Raw genomic sequence first — 17,600 nt, forward strand, 5'->3', positions numbered from 1 at the left:
CTTTTTCAGGACCTCTTGAGACTGTGTATCCCTGAGCTGCAGTCACTCATATTGGCTCAGAACAAACCTCTTTAAAACGTTTTATAGAGTTTAAACTATATTCTGTTAATATCTTGTGAGATTATAAAAATACATATATATGGCCTCTGCCCTGGTTTCCTGGCATACCTCTCTGAAAACCCTTGGAATCTCCAAAGTGAAGTTTTTTCAAAATATGCTAATAAGATGACTGATGGGTGGGGACTCCTGAAGAGATGGGGACTGATTGCCAGAGGAACCAATCACGTGATTAGGGGTTGGAACTTTCAGCACCACCCCCAATCTCCAGGATGGAGGGGCTGAAGATTGAGTTAATCACCAATGGCCAATAATTTAATCAATCGTGTCTCTGTAGTGAAGTCATTATAAAACCCTAAAGGACAGGGTTCAGACAGCTTCTAGGTTGCTGAATACATGCAGGGAGGGTGGTGTACCACAACTCCTGGAGGAAAGAAAAAGCTGAAGAAAAAAGTTTTTAAAAATGGCAGCCCAAGATGGCTGCAGGCAGGATATACAGTTAATAACTGTGAACAATTAATATAAACTAGGCCTATGAACAAAAGCTGAAATCTCAGCCTGCAAGCCTAGAATATGTCAAATATTCCACTGACCTGTGTTGATGACAACCTTGCCTATAGATGAAGAATATAGGCAAGATAAAATCAATCATCCCTCCCCAGACCCCGAGATGCCTACACACATGTTAATCTTTTACCCTATATACCTGAACCACATATTTGCTTTATCTTATTTATAACAACACTGAGCACCATTTAGAGTTGTAAGAATGTCACCTTTCCTTCTCGGCCACCTTCTCATTTTCTGTGAAAGAGAATGTATAAGTACTGTGCTTCGGGTAGTCCACTCCAGGACACATTCTTGGTTTGCCCTGAGACTCTGTTTCCAGGGTACAGTTAAGAAATTCTGACATTCTGGGATGGGCCATTTGGAGGTGTATTTGCATAAGGACCAATGTAAACTTGGGAGAAGTTATCTAGAGGACTTTTAGACAAATGGTCAGATCTTAAGGCTCCTCAATTAGGACTCTCAACCAAAAGGAAGATCATTGTCCACCTCTAGGAGAACCCAAGATAGCAAAGAACTTGCCCAGAGGTAAGAAGGCCCCAGGACACTGGTTGATTGGAGGGGGAGAAAGATGCTTTTGAATGTGACACTGTGTTGGTCCTTATAGACGTCCTCTGATCAGATCAAATGGAGTTGGTCTTAAGTTTCCTGATGGAGGGAGCTATAAAAAAATGAGAAAACAAAATCACATGTTAGTGAATCCTCGTAAGTGACAGCAACACTGCTGAGAGAGCCCTTCCCCATCTCAGGAGGTGTGATACTGACAAGGTGAAGCTCCAATGGCAATACCAAGGTCAATCCAAGAGGCAGGCATAGTAACATTTTTAGGAAACTGAACAAGCCAATAAATTGCATTCTTCCAACAAATTCCTGAATGAATTGAAAAAGAAGATACAGGGATGAGGTGGATGAAAAGAAAATGATTATTTTTATTACTATTGAAGTTGATGTAGAAGAATGTGAGTTTTATCTGGAGGCAGATGGAATTCCCAAGGCTAAACTCCAGAACTAGACAGACTTACCTACTCAGCCACAGGTAGTTCCAGACCCAAACCAGTTTTTATTATTCAATTTCCCTGGTTATCCTTGCATTGCTATGGTCTGAGAAAGCAAGAACTGTACCTTTTTTATTTTTTAATTATGGAAAGTATAACACATTACAAGAGTATAATAAACCTCAACGTAACTGTGAACCAAAAGGTTAAATAACGGGGCCTCCAAATAACCCACCCTAGAAGGTCAGAATTTCTTAACTGACTCTGCAGATGAGGCTTTCTCCTGTCGGAGTTGTAGATTTATAAGAAATGGATCTCTGAGGATCTCTCCTCAGCCAGAAGACTAGGTCAGAGAGGTTGGGTGACTATCAAGGATTCCCAACTAGGAAATAGCATAGGTTAAGTAGAATTGAGATACTCTAATTCCCAATCCAGAATTAAAAGTCTTATCTATAAAGATACGCTCTTAAGGAATTTTTTGTTTGAATGAAAGGAAAGAAACCCAATGCAAACTAGTTTAAACTCAAAATGGAATTTATTGGAAGGAGACTGAGGTAGTTCACAGAATCAAAAAAAATACTAGAAACAAGGATACACTGAAAATTTCAGGGAATAGAAGTGTGGACACAAATACCGTTAATACTCTTTGTCTCTCTTCTCATCTTTTTTTCTTTTCTTATAGATAGTTCCTCAGAAATTTCATACCAATAATAAAGTCCTTGGGATTACAGATGTGTTTTAAAACCAAATTAACGCAAATAATGGTTATTCTTATAAATGCATTAGAATTATATTTATATTGAAGTGCACAGAATGTTTTTTCCTCTTTTTTCCTGGTATTACATTTAGAAAATTTACTATTAAAAAATTTTAAAAGGCGATACCTTGATACTTCATTGTTCATCTTTCCTGGGACAAGTTATCACACTTATCTCAGTCTGCCTTAACATTGGCTTATTTCAGTATCAGACTCCTCCACTAGATAGTCTCCTTTCCAGCTTTAGGTTTGCCACTCCCCTTGAGTATCACTGCATTTCATTTGCACCCTCACCAGTCAGGAAGATTAAGTTAAAATTCACTTTCTGTTGTTTATATTACAAAAACAATAAGTATTTTTTCACACACATCCTGTCCCACCAACCTACCACTCTTTGGTGTGTGGGATGTTACGAAAGGCAGTCATGGGCAGTTCGTTGGACCCTTGCAAGCTGTGTAAGAATGTACATTGGGCCTGGCACACTTCCTTTCATGCTGATAAGGACCCTTTATGGCCTGTGCTGGGCTTATTGTCTTCTTTGGGAGGATTTCTCCCTATTCCGGGCTTGATGTGTACTTCAGTGTTCTGCTTAAAGTATATGGGTTATATGGCCCCTGGCCAACCACACTGCTATGGAGGAAATGGGTCCTTTACTTGCAGCACAAGAAGGGTGCATGCAGACCATCTCCCTGCGTCATCTGCAAGGTGAGACCTGCTGGCCATGGGGGACCCATGCTTACTATTAAGCCTGATCTTGTCTCTTCGCTATGTGAGTAAAGCCTTGTTCCCTCCAGTGCCTGTGACTTGATTCTTTGAGTCTTTCCCGGTGATCCCGATGCCTGCAAACCATGCAATGGGTTGACATCTGGGGCCTCTTGCTCCTGGTGGCAGGCATTGTTATGCTCTTTCCTATCCTCCCCACAGTGGGACTTTCCTAGAAAGAGTGACAGGGGTCACTTGCTCAGCAGAGGGGGATGTTGGGAGCATGTGGGATATGCCCTTCCTGCATATCACTTGAGAAACAGTATCTATAGAACATACTTATTTTAATTCCTTGCCATTCCTACCTTTTCATAGATGCCCAATACATGGTACTTGAAGTAAATTGGCCTGTAATAAATACCACCTCAAAGATCCCGCTGGGCAACTCGGAGAGCCGCAGCCCCACTCCTAGAGCCATTTCTGCGGCATCTTCTCTATGGAAGAGGAGGATGCTCCCTCACCTCAGCCCTGACCCCCCAGGGACAAAGGTGGCTTGCCTGAGGCAACCAGCCCACAATCTGATTACCGCAGCTTCCCCTGGAGATGGAGTCACTGACCCAAAAAGAACAAGGGCTGAGGTTCCCAAACCCTCACCTCAACTGCAGGTCTGATCTAGTAGCACATCCAGACATTTAGCTGGGCTAAGTATCTGTAGTTAAGACTGTAACAAAATCGATCAATGACCTGCAGTCCTTCCTTGCTTGTCCAGTAGATTAAAATGAGGTGGGGTGAAAACATATGATGGTATCAGGGAGCTGGCATTATTGGTAGTTCCAGACTGTCCTGTACTTGACATGCAAATGAAGAGGGAAGACGAATGCCTTAGGTTTTGTTCTATACACACAGCTATGGTTATGGCCATAAAGCCCTTGCTTTCTAACTCAAAGCTGTCTCCTTGTTCCTACAACAAATGCATGACTTACTCACTGAAACAAATCACAGAGTCCGTATATAAATGCATCGCTAGAGATTTCGACAAGAAGAAGACCAAAAAAAAGACTGTTTTTCCCTGCTCAGTGAAGATGTCAGTCAGCGCCCAAGCATTCCGGGAATGTGACGGAAATTGCATATACAGAAAAGTATGCTGTTAGTGTATTAGTAAGGGTGACCTATTCTTTTAGGCTATTCAGAGAAATAACTGTCATTTGCAGTGATTTTAGTCAACTGTTCTCTCTATCATTTTGTGTAATTAGGGACAGCCATTTTCTCAAGGGTAGCAAAACATGCAGAGATTCAGTTTTCCCCCCGCCCCGTAGAACAGCTCCATTTCTGTAAGCCTCAGAACGTTAATGGTCTTTGAGCAAAACAAGTCACTGAGGCAGCCGTGGCATCAACATGGAACATGAGGGTAACCAGGCAGAGAGGCACAGCTGACATGTGTAATCAGCTCCGTGGGCAGAGGCGGGATGAGTGACAGAGCTGTTTGCGGAATGTCCTACCTGTCCATCACTGGTGCCAAAATGCCCTCTTGGATATTCGGCCTCTTATTTTTCTCTCTGGAGATCAGAGCCCCTAAGGACATCAAAGCTTTATGTATTTTAACATGTCAGAGGAGAAAGTGATAAAATTTTCCTGCCACACAGGGTAAAGGGAATTTAAATATGTAATTGTTTTCAGAAGTTGCTTTGTTCTAGCACTACCCTTTTATCTACTGCCCTGAGAAATGACTTCATTTAGCCAAACTCTTCCCCTCCCGCCTCTACCACAGGCTTTTTCAAAGCATAAGCCACATGGCTTCGCTTCATTAGCGTCTTTGTTTGTGTACCAGCATCATTGATGATATCAGTTATAGCTCTGGGAGTATGGTTTGTTCATACATTAACCATCATTAGGAACAAATAGCAAACAGCTTTTCTCAGGAGCAAAGCCCATTCCCTGAGCTGACACTTAGAGCCTAAGAAATGAAGCTCCATCTAGGTACTGTTTATGCCTGATTCTTAAGCTTTGTTTTACATTAGCTCTGGTGTAGTCTCCTGAGTTTAGACAACTAACCCCCTATGCCAGTGTAGAAAGAGCTGCTGTTGTTGTTTTATGAGATTCACAAACAGTGTCCTTGTCACTGACAGCACCTAGAAGTCCCAGAGTCTTCGTTTTTTATGCTTTTTAGCTGTTTCAGGTTGTCATTAAGTCATGGGTGATCTTACCTGTGGCATCCAGAGACTAAGTGAAGTCTTGGCTCTCAACACTTCAATTTACACAGCTAAATACTTTAAAAAAGAAGAACATATATATTAAGAAACAATCCTTTGATTGTAGATTTGGTATCTAATAAGTGATAGGGTTTGGCAATAAAAATCAAACAATTGTATTACTAGCATTGGAAGAATATGATTAAGAACACTTCCAGGCTGGGCACGGTGGCTCACGCCTGCAATCCCAGCACTTTGGGAGGCCAAGGTGTGTGGATTACCTGAGGTTAGGAGTTCAAGACCAGGCTGACCAACATGGTGAGACCCCCCCCCCCGCCCCCGTCTCTACTAAAAATACAAAATTAGCCAGGCGTGGTGGCAGACACCTGTAATCTCAGCTACTCAGGAGGCTTAGGCAGGAGAATCACTTGAAACCGGGAGGCAGAGATTGCAGTGAGCTGAGATGGTGCCATTGCACTCCAACCTCAGCGACAAGAGCTAAACTCTGTCTCAAAAAAATTAAAAAAAGAACACTTCCAATAGGAGTTACTTTCTCCAGTGCATTTCCTGTGACTTGATTTATCTGAGTGGTGAAAGACCTACTTCTGAGGAGTGGTAGATGATAGATATGGTGTAACTGAGTCAAATCCTTCAGCTGATGCATTTTCCCAGTCATCTAAAATCCACAGTGCAAAGCAGTCCATTGATTACTAAATTTTCAATACTTTTTACAACTAACTCTCATATTCGCTTTATGTTTGATTGATTTCTTGGGCCAAGGCTATTAATGAAACAAAAACAAGTCTAAAACAGTAGATTCCTTGAAACACACACAGACATGGCCAAAAACCTTGCTTCCTCTCTTTCCAGCATAACTTGATTATCTGTAAATGGTGACAGACACCTTATCTGTGATCTGAACTGTCCTATTATTAAGTGACCAAAAAGATTAGCCATGTTTTTAGTCTGATGCCTCAGGTCAAATGTATTGTGGACAAAAGGGATAGGAACAAACCTTCCCTGTGCTAACAGACCATATCTGCTTGAATTCTTCCTTACCTGTGATGCAGGCAGAAAATTTCTGTGCTGTGGCTGACAGTCTGTGGGTCAATGTGAGAGGGGGTCCTTAGGGAGGATGTTCCATGCCCCAGGGAAAAGCCTAGGACTGTGTAGAATTCTCTCTGCAGTTTACGTGTTGCTGGAATACCTCTGCTCCCCACGGAGAAGCTGGTAGTTGGCAACGAGCAATGTTTGTGTACTTAGCCACAATGTCACAGACTTAACCTGTGGCAGGTATGATGTCTGCCAAAAACAGACAGGTCTGTCATTGCAAAGCTTGATATTCTGAGGTTATATGACTCACTTTAGATATAATTTTGCAATTCAGCTAAGCTACCATGGATAATGAATGGTATAAACCAGGGGTTTAGCAAACTTTTTCTGTCAGCTCTGTGGGACATATAGTTTTTGTTGCAACTGCTCAGTTCTCTCATTATAGCACAGAAGCGCCTATCCACAATATGTAAAAGAAAGAACACGGCTGTGTTGCAATTGATTTCATTTTGAGACAGGGTGCGACTCTGTCTCCCAGGCTGGAGTGCAGTGGTGCATTCTTGGCTCCCTGCAACTTCTGGCTCCCAAGCTCAAGCGATCCTCCCACCTCGGCCTCCCCAGTAGCTGGGACTACAGATGTGCGCCACTATGCTCAGCTAATTTTTTTGTATTTTTTGTAGAGACAGAGTTTTGCCATGTTGCTTAGGCTGGTCTCCAACTCCTGAGCTCAAGCGATTCCCCCACCTCAGCCTCACAGAGTTTTGGGATTACAGGTGTAAGCCACCATGCCCGGCCACAATTAATTTTATTTACAAAAACAGGCAGTGGGCTGGATTTGGCCTGTGGCCCATAGTCTGCCAACCCTTGCTCTAGAGAAGTTGCCTTCAATTTTTTTGATTTTGCATGCTATCAGTTTAAATAAAACAAAACACTCACATACATACAAACCCACAATGCCTTAAATATGAACCCCCAATACTGTATACTGTATATTTTTATTTATGTATAAATTATATAAAAGTACGAATGTGCTAATATATTGTCTTCATAATAAAACATTTAAGAAAATTTTTTAAAATGAGATATAGATGAATAATGCTTTTGAATGTAAATTTAATTGTGATGACTTCATACTATCATTTCCTAAGAGCTGAAAGTACAATATATACTGAGGGCTAGGTTCACAGTTTATGTCAGAAGATTTAAATCCATAATTCAAATAGTTTTCTTGGTAATTGAAAAAAATTTGGCTAACTTTCTATTAGATCTAAATAGGTCCTTGTTTTTGTCTTGTGAAGTCACTGGCAAAAAACTGAAACTATTTTTTATTATAACATATTATTTGCTCTACACTAGAGACTGCCCTAAGAGTTTCAAAAATGTTAGCTTATTTAATTATCATAACAGCCCTGTGTGATGGGTACTATTAGTAACCCCTTTTTAAACATTTGAAACCCGTAGCACACAGAGGTTAGGTAACTTGCCTGAAGTCACAGCTGCTAGGTGGCTGGCTCCAGAATCCTTGCTCTTATCTACTGAATTAAGCTGCCCAAGCAGGCATAGGGGAAGCATTAGCTCTTCCACTTTCTTGCCCTCCCTTACACTTTCACTATTAGAATTCAACTTCGGTCCACACTTTCAGGAATATCACTTGTCTATTTGGTGTATGGTGACTTTAAGTCAAACTGGATAATGTAGTCCAAAAATCCACTTAACCAGGCACATGTAAACCGCAATGTACATTGCAATATAATGAATGGAACTGAATGAATGAGGGCTCCACTGTCAAACCCTCAACCTTATGGAATTCCCTCTTCCCCTTTAGGAAAACCAGAGAAACGTGTCCATCTGATAGATGGACTAACTGAGGGTGCCAGGGTCAATTTGAATATTAAAAATTATTTAGCCTTAAATTTTTCTTATATTTTTGAAATATAGAAATCCTAACATATTCTTTGAATCCCCTGGTCATCTTGGGTACCTCTTGAGATATTCCATCCACAATCATCTACAGGAGTGATCTTATGTCCCAATTATATTATACTGTGTCCCCAATAAAATGTTGACCTTGTGTACAGTAATAAACATAATAAAGACTAATCTACACCATGATTAGCATTACATTCAAATAATTGCAAAGGTACAGTCAGATGTCATTGCACTAATCTTCAGCTATTATTAATCATTTTGTTAACTTAAAACCCTGCTCCTCTCTTCTGGACTTAGAAAATAATCTGCAAAGGGACTTGAGCACTGGGCAGCAGCTTGTTGTGAAATATCTCACCCAGCAGTATTCCTTCTACTTCCAATTTCTCAGTCTGTGGACTGGTGCTTAACACTCTCGACTGGTTCTCACACTTACCTGCATACCACAATCACCTGGAGGGCTTGTTATAACACAGATTACCCTGGACTGGAGTTTCTCATTGGGTAGATCTGGAACGGGCACCAAGAATTTGCATATCTAACACGTTCACAGGTGATGGTGCTGCTGCTGCTCCAGGTGCCACACTTTGAGAATCACTGCTCTAGATAACTATCTGGTCCAGCTCTCCCCAGGAAGGAGAAATTGGCTTTCGGTTGTCTATGTAAGTTTTCTATTCCAATAACCTTGTTTTCAGCCATCAATCTTGATCTCACATCAACCGCATATCCCAGGTGAACCACTTAGAGCTATTCCTGCTGTCAGCCCATATTCCACGCCGATTCCGGCTCAGCCCTTGCTCAGCAACAACCCACTACCAGGCCTATCCTCAGCAGTAATTCCTGGCCTGTGGTGGAGCAGAAGCTGGCATAATCATGAGAAGAACTGTACAAGGTTGTATGCTTTTCCTTCTTTGCACTCTCTATTCTTATTCCGTTCAGTTTCATATGGTCACACCCATGTTTCAACTATCACCTCAAGGTACGACTCCTAAACTGTACATGTACAGCTCTTACCTCTCTCCTGAGCCCCAGACCTACACATCTCAGCTTCCCACTGGACATCTCTACATTGATGGGCCCTAAGCATCTGAAACTCAATATTATGGGTTGAACTGAGTTTCCCAAAAAGATATGTTGAAGCCCTAACCCCCACTACCTATGAATGTGTCCTTATTTGGAAATACAGTTGTTGCAGATACAATTTACTTAAGATGAGGTCATACCGGAGTAGGGTGGGCCCTTAATCTAATCTGACTAGTGTCCTTATAAAAGAAGAGACACAGACACGTGTGGAGAAGAGGCCATGTGATGACAGAGGCGAAGATTGGAGTAATATGCTGGGCACGGTGGCTCACACCTGTAATCCTAGCATTTTGGGAGGCTGAGGCAGGCGGATCATGAGGTCAGGAGTTCAAGACCAGCCCGGCCAACATGGTGAAACCCCATCTCTACTAAAGATACAAAAAATTAGCCGGGCACAGTGGCGCATGCCTGTAATCCCAGCTACTGGGCAGGCTGAGGCAGGAGAATCGCTTGAACCTGGCAGGCAGAGGTTGCAATGAGCCAAGATTGTGCCACTGCACTCCAGCCTGGTGACAGAATGAGATTCCATCTACAGCCTGGTGACAGAATGAGATTCCATCTAAAAAAAAAAAAAAATTGGAGTAATAAAGCTAGAAGCCCAGGAACACCAAGGACTGCCAGCAAACAGCAGAAGGTAGAAGAGGCGAGGAAAGATTCTCCCCTACAGGTCTCAGAGGGAGTACAGCCCTGCTGCCTTTTTGATTTTAGACTTTAGCTTTCAGGACTACCAGACAATAAGTGTTGGTGGTTTTAATCTACCTAGTTTGTGTGATTTGTTATAGCATCCCTAGGAAATGAATATACTCATCACGTCCAAAACCGAACAGAACAACACCTTTCCTCACCAATAACCCTAACTTGTTTTTCTCCAAAGTTCTTTTTTCAAATAATAGCAACACAGTCTACAGTCCTCTCAACTATATAAACTAGAAACTTAGATTCATTTTATACTTTTTTTTTTACGCTTCACATCTTATAAGCCACTAAATTTTGTTACCTCTATTCCCTATCCAACTTTCTCTTTAACATTGCAACAATTTCCAAGGCACCTCTTTCTTTTTTTCCTTCCTTGTATTTCCAGTAAATTCTTAGTATCTCCTACAGTATTCTATTTACAAGATTAAAATACTTACAGTAATAATAGCTACCCTTTTCTGAGAGTTTACTTTGTGCCTGGAGATGTGCTAAGTTCTTTCACAGATATTTGATCTTCACAATTTGAGGCGGTAACTACAATTATTATCTTCATTTTATGGATTAAAAAACTGGTGCCCATGTTCACAAAGCTATCAAATGTCAGAGTTGGGATTTGAAGTCTTACTCACTCTGTTATACTGTTTGTGGTACATCATGTCACCTCCACAAAGTACAAAGTCAGTACTTTGTGGCACTCAGGCCAAGCCTAAGCTATGTTTCCAGCCTGTTACCCTACACATTCCTCTACAACCCTCAGCTCCAGGCACATGAGACTGCCCATCAGTCCCTGAACATGTGATTCACCTTCGTGCCTTTATGGCTTAGGTTGTACGGTTCCCTCAATCTAGAAAGCCAACAAGTTTTCATTGCCTAAAACCCTTCAGATACTTCAGTGCCAAGCTTACCTATTATCTCTTTCACCAACACCCCAAATTAGAATTACCCGTTCCTTCCTCAGGGTTGCCTACTTAGAACTTAGGCCATTCCACCTTGCTTTATAGCTAGTCATTTGCATGTTTATTTCTCCTACTGTCTTGCTGGCTTCTTAATTCAAGGGCTATGTCATTTAATTTTGTCATTTAGTTTCTTTCCGTCTTTTATAACAGTGCCTCAATCAATGTTTGTTGATTTGAATTGCTAATAACAGCAATAGTAATTACGATAATAATATCAGCAAGCCTGTGCTAGGCATTCATACTCAACAATTTCAGTAAGATTTGAAAAATAAAGGTTTTTTATTTAGAAACGTTGTATCAGTTTTTCTTTGCCCACAACTGAAAAGAAATTTCTTGATCTATTTACCTATTTTGATATCATACAAGAAGCTTCATTTGAAATGCCTATTCATTTCTATTCGATTTGATGTTTCTGTGAGATGTAGACATTTATTGTGTGGTAACATCCAAATCTGTTCATCATCCTTTAGAAATAAAACGCTCATAAAGGGAAGGAGAGAGGAATCCACTTCTTTTCCTGCACCCCAGAACGTATTTCCTTTACCCCTGGATCTTGAAGCAGGTCTTGTCCGTGTGAGGTTATGTCACAGCTAGTTTGGACCTAACCTGGTGCTCTGTTACATTTCGTGAGAGGAGGTCAGGCTGAATTGAAGATAGTATGTTCACCTCACCACCCTTATGGTTCTGGCAGCTTAAACCTAGCCTTCATTTATTTTGGCGTTCCTGAGAACTGACATAGGATCAAATTCCACACTTTTGAGCAAATGGAAGGAACCCAAAGAAGAAAATAGAGAAGAAGCTAAATGAGCCTTGTGGGAAATCAAGCCAGAGTGGACATTCTGGCAAAGTGGCAGAATAACTTTCTGCTTAAATGAGAAACTATTTAGAAGTTAGCCATGTGCAAATAATTAAACAAAATGGTTATAAATGTGGGTGCCTTAATAAGGAACAAACTGAAGAACATGATTAGGAAATAATTAAAAGGAAAACAGTATTTTCCACAAAGCAGAGAAATGTGGTGAAAAGTAAGATAATCACTCTGCCCCCTTGGGCTTTATTTTTTCCCAGCTGGAAAAATATCCCTATTTCTACCCATGATTTGAAATATCTAGAACATTGAATTTATTGACAGGAAATGTATTTACCATCTAATCAGACAAATCCTAAAAGGAAAAAAGTGCTGTACACATCAGAGGTACCCTAGAGACTCAGCTGTTCAAACTCTGCATGAATAGGGCGGAAAGTGCCATATTCCCATTAAAGAGCAACACAGTTGTTTAAAGAATGAACAAAAGGCAGCATTTCTTCATTAGTGTCATTGCAGGAAGCTGATGCTATGAAAGCTGGAGGCCATCAAATGGGATATTGCAGCAATAAAACAGAATGAAAAAATGAAATGCTCCATTCTCTTGTCAATCCCATATCCTTGTCTCTTTCTTTTTAATATACTAGGCACTACCCTGGTAAGCTAATGCATATTTGCAGTTTCGTTTTGTGTTTGGTAATTGTGCTATGGGCAATTATTCATTTGACAGAATTTGCTTTAAATGAAGGAAACTGGCAGGTTGGAAGAAGAAAAACCCAATGTTGCCTAATCACCAATTAAGGAAACTGCCAGAGGGAAAACTGGACCTGGGACTGGTATCAGTAAAAATGATATAATGATGCTGCACTTCAAAAGACATTTTGAAGAGACACTTAATGAAGGAGGTAAGAGAGGAGGATTACAGGGTGGCTAATATATATGACTGCCAAATTTAGACCATGAAGATAGGCACAATGGGGTACAGCCATTTTTGCAAAGTTTTGGACATCTAAACAACAAACGTATCCAATTGTGCTGCAGTTGACAGAAAGGCTGATTATCTTCCTGTAAATGGAGAAAGTCGGCCTCATAATCAATTTGTTGAAAACTCCTTATTGTGAAGGGATGTCACCCTGGTAGGCACCAGGGATACCAAAATAAGTAAGCCATAGTCCTGGCCCACTCTCATGAATCTCCTAATCTAGCAAAGAAACAGGCAGGCACGAAGGCTGATTGTATGCAGCTACAAAGGACGAAGCAGGCTGTTCCTCTACATTTCCCAGTGAGTCTCTAATCAGTTGCCCATCAGTATCAGGGTGACCTTTCTTTCTCCCTCACTCTTCTTCCCTGTGGGATCCTTGATTTTGTTCAATTTCTCCAATTCCCCAACCCCAAGATTCAGCTCCATCTGGAGGAGCAGCATCAAATGGAATCTATCTTGGAATTGCTGAAGAGGCTTTAGTTCTCTATATTCACAAATTAATAAACCCTTTCCCTCTTGCTAATATTGATTGCTTCTCATGGATTTACTTCAGTGAATTATTATATTAACCAAATCCTTGTCTCTTTACTCTGTCTTACCAAAGAGTCCCCTCCCAAGAAAGTGTGAAGGAGAAAAAGAGGAGAGAAGAAAGCTCTAGCTTGCCCTGGATAACATGCACCAAAATCGTGGTGTGTACAAAGTCATGTGAAATTACTGAGTACTTGGAGGGGGCATCACAAAAGATTCCATGGAAGAAGAGAGGCTGAGTGAGTGGGATGCTTCTGCACAACCCTGTGCTGTATACTGCCAAATTAAAATATGTAAGCTTTGACTTCTGTCCTAAAGAAGCTTTGAATCCAGCCAAGGAGAAAAAATAAACACACTTGAAATTTAAAAATAAAGACAACCTAGAGTTGAATGTGTAATACAAATACATTGAAATTTTTGGAACTGAAATTTATGTCCTGTTTCTGTGCTAAATCAGACTAGGACTAGGCAAAAGCAACTTAGCTAATGGTTTCTGAAAAAAATTGTTTCTGGAAGCTAATGCTGTGAGCCAACTAAACTAGCTTACTTATCAAAAGACTGACAGCTTGCTTGGCAATACTCACTTTAAGAGCACCCTTTGTGCGGTCATCAGTCCAAAGCTCTCCTGTCATTAACTCTACTCAATACAAACTAGTTCTCTGCCTTGAAAGACCTGCCTTAAGTCACCTGGCCCTGGCCCTAAAATACTAAGAATATACTTCTCTCATTTTTCCCCTCTGAGAAGATACTGAGACTGTCAAGGCCTTTACTGCAGTGAATCTAATCAGCTTTGCTTGATCAAAAGACTTTTCTCACGATCTTTTTGGGAATTGGCAGAACAAATCAATAATTTTCCATAAAGACAGATGTCTGGGCTACCTGGTAATTTTTGTAGCCATACAATTTGTGCATAAATACTTCCTTTATTTCTCAATGTATCTGAAGATGGAGCCCAGGAAGAAAGCAATAGCCATGACTGAAAGGTTATGCATCAACAACACTAATAAGGTATTAGTATAAAGAAAAGCATTAATCTAGGAGGTGCCTGGAGACCCTTGGGGGTGGTACTTTTGTTTTCTGGTGGTACTGATGATGGGATGGACTAGGGCTGAGATTGGACACAGCTTTGGGTACGGTTTTATAACCTCATTTAATTTCCTGGGCTCTATTAGCCAAGATTCCTCCTGGAAAAAGAGTAAGTCATGTCAGTGCCCAGGATACACACTGAATTGTGACAAACTAGGGATGGATGGATGCTCCAGGAGAGCCAATTTGCAGAGAGGGCAGGGCACAGAAAATTCATCCGAAGGTGAGAGAACATGTGGAATGAGCATCAGGGCCTAGGGTCAATGCATGGGCAGGTGTAGGCAGCCCTTGGTCCTGGGACTTACCAGGCCTGGTCATCCTAGCAGCACCCACACTCTGGGAAGTGTGTGGAACTCAGTGAGCCATCTCACTGGACTGGCAACCCCTCAGGGCCCAAGCAACCCTGCTGTGGGAGTCCCCTAAGGGCGTGAAACAGTAGAGGAAGTGTTTCTGTGTTCAACCCTTGACAGGTCAGGGAGCTTGGGGCACAGAGGACTATGAGCAATGAGGATTGAGTATCTTTTCCTTGGAAGGAGCAGAGGCCCACAGAGGGAGTGCATGTTAGAGTAGCAGAGGCCTGAGAAGGCGGCCCTGAAACATGAACATGTGTCAGACAGCCCCTTCTCCCATACTCTCAGAAGGGCTTCGGGGCTGGGGTTTTAGAAGGAACTGGAATTACTTTTATGAGTCATCAAAGCCCAGAATTAATAAGATTTTGATTTGAATCTCAAGGAACCCCAAGCTTGAGTCCACAGGCTGCTGATGCTTGGAAATGTCTGAGTCACATCACGTAAAATCACTGGTTTCAGGATGATTTCCTGTAGGAGTCCTGGTAGGAGGGAGGTGGCTGGGATAGTCATTGTCATGCATGCCAATGCAGGAGAGGACAGAGCATAATTGCTTCAATCTGGGTCTCTTTTGCCTACTGAATTCCTACTCTCCGTAGACTGATTATAGTGGAGAAACAGTCAAGAGCCTAAGGAATTCTAAAATAATAGAAGCCGGTGGGAACTGGAATAGTCATAGAAAAACATTTGTGGCAGAGGTAGATGACCTGAGAAGGCTGGTAAAAAGAGTGAGAGAAGGGCTTTTACCAATATCTCTGCTTGATTCTGTATATCTGTATGCAGTCACTCTCCAAAGCCTAGGACCCCAGCAGGCAGTGCAGCCACCAGCTTGGAGTCTTTGTCCTTGGGAGGAGGGAAGGAAGGCAGAAGGAGTGACAATGCTGTCACTCTCCAGCACCCACAACTTTTGACCTCCTGGGTGGGTGTTAATAACACCCCAGCCTTTCCAGGGCAGCTCTAATTTCAAATGATTTGTCCCAACGTCTTGGAAGAATGGTAGCAATAAGAAAAGAACCGAGGAGCCATAACCAATGCCGTTGCTCCAGTGCTGTCTCTTTGCTAGCTGCACTGTGGGTCCTTGATTGAGTCACTTCTCCTCTCTAACCCTGTTTCCTAGTCTGTAGAAAGAAAGACTAATACTGACCTTATGTAAGCGTGACATGCACTGCTGGCTTTCCTTTTTCCCTCCTTCCATAGTAACAGAAATGCAGCCAGGCACAGGGCTGACCAGCTGGGCCACCTTTCCCCATCTTCTGTGAAGAAGATGAGACTAAGTTCTCTCCAGAAGAATATGATGGAAATGGTGCCTTCCTTTTCCAGCCTGGCCTCTTAATACCAGACCAGGAGATATCATAAGCTTTCCTTTTTCCACTGGCTATGACCCAGGTGAGGCACCTACACAAAATTGGACAAAGAAAGAAGATGGTGAAGACTCTGTTCCCTGAATAATTGTAGGGAAGAGAGCTGCTTGCTAAGCTAGTTTATGAAATAAAAAATTTTGCTTGAGCAATTGCATATTTCAAGTCCCTGAAGTTCAGCCTTATCCTAATTGGGTATATCTCACAGAACTGTTGGAAGCCAAGGAGAAAAAAGGAGGAGGCAACCTCTTACAAACTGTAAAGTATTTTACAAATATATTATAGCTGCTATATAATTGAATGAACCACTAATGGAAGCAACAATTGTGAAAAACTAAAATTACCACACTGTCTGGCTGAATTATCCAGCCTAATCTTACTACTCTGAGCAAATTAGGCAAGGATGGTAGACACATTAGACACATTAGGTGTTTGATATCAAGCCTCTGTTCCTATTAAAACCCCTCCTTTCTGGGGAGTCTCACAAGGTAAGGACCATGGAGCCTAAGGGGCCACATCCCCCGCCCCTGCCTTGGCATGCAACCAGCCTAATATGAGGCTAGCAGCAGTTCATGTCCATTACGCTGCAGAGTGGCAGAGGCAACCTGGACCGTGCCTGGGGCTTCCCCTGTGCTCCAGAACAGGAACCTTGACTGATGCCCCAGGCAGTTGTCAGCTCTCCACATCTAAGCTTACTCACAGACACAACCTAAGCAATTAAACAATATCTGTCTTGAAAATCTCCCAATTCCCTTCATTACAGCCTTTCACGAATCCTCTCAACATCCCTCAGAAAGTGGAAAGCAGGTGTAGCTTTCCTAACTTGACAGCAAGCAGATGTTTGGGAAAAGAATTAGGCAGCTCATGAGGGCACACAGGAACAGAGCTGAGCCGAGCGTGGTACAGCTGCCCTGGGCACCTGCATCTGACCAAGGCTGCTAAGCCCAATCTCTACCTAAAAATAGTGTCTTCCCTGCCTGCCAGGAGGCCAAAAATACTAGGCATTACACTGCTGGAGATAACAGAATCATTCCTTTACCTTTCCTAGGAATTATCTTTCTTAAGATGCAAAAAGCTTTGGAGAAGGGGTCTCACACAACCCTTAGGTAAGAATGAGGGGTTGAATGAGACCCCTCATTCTTACCTAAGTTAATGAGTCACAATGGAGGCATGGAGCCCCCGGGAGGAGGGGCACACAAAACACCCATTTATAAATGACAGAGCTGGGATAAGAACCCATTTCTCTCCCACAGTAAAGCCTAGACATGCCCTTTCCATGTTACCACACTTGGTCCCCAGAGCTGAAGAGGACACAAGTCAAGAGCATTAATTGGGTCCTCTTTCTGAAACTCCCTCCATTTATTGCAGTGGAACCTCCTGAGGAACAGATTTTTGCTTGAGGTGCTTTTCTGTTAAGTCAACTTTTGCTGTCTCCTCATCAGGATGTTCTGTCACTGAGCAGTGCAAATTATGAAATCTTCCTTAACAGCTCCGGCAACATGAGGCAGCTGAG

General features: G+C 42.0%; 1 long non-coding RNA gene across 1 annotated transcript; it reads right to left on the minus strand.

Annotated features, from left to right (window-relative positions):
* Nucleotides 1-449: 449 nt before the first annotated feature.
* On the minus strand, nucleotides 450-17,205 carry LOC107967222 (uncharacterized). The gene is made up of 4 exons (XR_001707557.3): nucleotides 17,127-17,205; nucleotides 15,874-16,124; nucleotides 5,283-5,345; nucleotides 450-1,285 (listed from the first exon to the last, which is right to left on the minus strand). It is a non-coding gene; the product is annotated as an uncharacterized LOC107967222 (long non-coding RNA).
* Nucleotides 17,206-17,600: the final 395 nt, after the last annotated feature.

Source organism: Pan troglodytes, chromosome 9 (assembly GCF_028858775.2).
Source record: "Pan troglodytes isolate AG18354 chromosome 9, NHGRI_mPanTro3-v2.0_pri, whole genome shotgun sequence".
NCBI classification, from domain to species: Eukaryota; Metazoa; Chordata; class Mammalia; order Primates; family Hominidae; genus Pan; species Pan troglodytes.